Source organism: Palaemon carinicauda, chromosome 34, assembly GCF_036898095.1.
Source record: "Palaemon carinicauda isolate YSFRI2023 chromosome 34, ASM3689809v2, whole genome shotgun sequence".
In the NCBI taxonomy this organism is placed as follows: Eukaryota; Metazoa; Arthropoda; class Malacostraca; order Decapoda; family Palaemonidae; genus Palaemon; species Palaemon carinicauda.
Genome location: NC_090758.1, coordinates 26,452,942 through 26,454,419, shown reverse-complemented (window position 1 = coordinate 26,454,419; position 1,478 = coordinate 26,452,942).

Sequence of the window (1,478 nt, the reverse complement as noted above, 5' to 3'; positions counted from 1 at the left end):
CAATTTCCATTCTTTCAACATGGCCAAACCACCTCAACACATTCATCTCAACTCTAGCTGCTAACTCATTTATTACACCCGTTCTCGCCCTCACTAATTCATTCCTAACAGTGTCTACTTGAGATACACCAGCCATAATCCTTAGACACCTCATTTCAAAGGCTCTCTATTTTTGTCTCTCCGTCACTTTCATTATCCACAACTCTGATCTATACATCGTAGTTTGTACAATCACTTTCTCATACAGAACTCTCTTTACATTCATGCCCAACCCTCTATTTTTTACTACTCCCTTAACTGCCCCCAACACTTTGCATCCTTCATTCACTCTCTGACGTAAATCTGCTTCCACTCCCCTATTTGCTGCAACAACAGACCCCAAGTACTTAAACTGATCCACCTCCTCAAGTAACTCTCCATTCAACATGGCATTCAACTTCGCAACTCCTACCCTTCCCATACATTTCATAACCTTTACTCCTATCCAAATTAACTCTCACCTTCCTTCTCTCACACACCCTTCCAAATTCTGTCACTAATCGGCCATGCTCCTCTTCCGAGTGTACAACCAGTACAATATCATCCACAAACAACAACAGATTTACCTCCCATCGATGGTCATTCTCGTCTATCAGTTTCAATCCTCGTCCCAGAACTCGAGCATTCACCTCCTTCACTACACCATCAACATAGAAGTTAAACAATTACGGCGATATCAAACATCCCTGTCTCAGCCACACTATCACCAATCGCTCTCTTCATCTCCTATCCTAACACATGCTTCACTACCTTTGTAAAAACTTTTCACTGCTTACAACAACCTTCCACTAACTCCATATAACCTCATAACATTCCACATTGCTTCCCTATCAACTCTGTCATGCACTTTCTCCAGTTCCATAAACACAACATACACCTCCTTACATTTTGCTAAATATTCCTCGCATATCTGCCTAACTGTAAAAATCTGATTCATGCAACCCCTACCTCATCTAAAACCACCCTGTACTTCTAAGATTGCATTTTCTGTCTTACCCTTAATCATATTAATCAGTACTCTACCATACATTTCTCTAACTACACTCAACAAACTAATACCCTTTGAATTACAACACTCATGCACATCTTCCTTACCCTTGTATAGCAGTACAATACATGCACAAGCCCAATCTAATGGTACCATTGACAACATAAAACACATATTAAACAATCTTACTAACCATTCAAGTACAGTCACACCCCCTTCCTTCAACATATCAGCTTTCACACCATCCATACCAGAGGCTTTTCCTACTCTCGTTTCTTCTAGTGCTTTCCTCACTACCTCTTTTGTAATCTCTCTCTCTCTCTCTCTCTCTCTCTCTCTCTCTCTCTCTCTCTCTCCTCTCTCTCTCTCTCCCTCTCTCTCTCTTATTCTCATCTCCATTCACCGGCACCTCAACACCTGCAACAGCAATTATATTGGCCTCCCTATTATC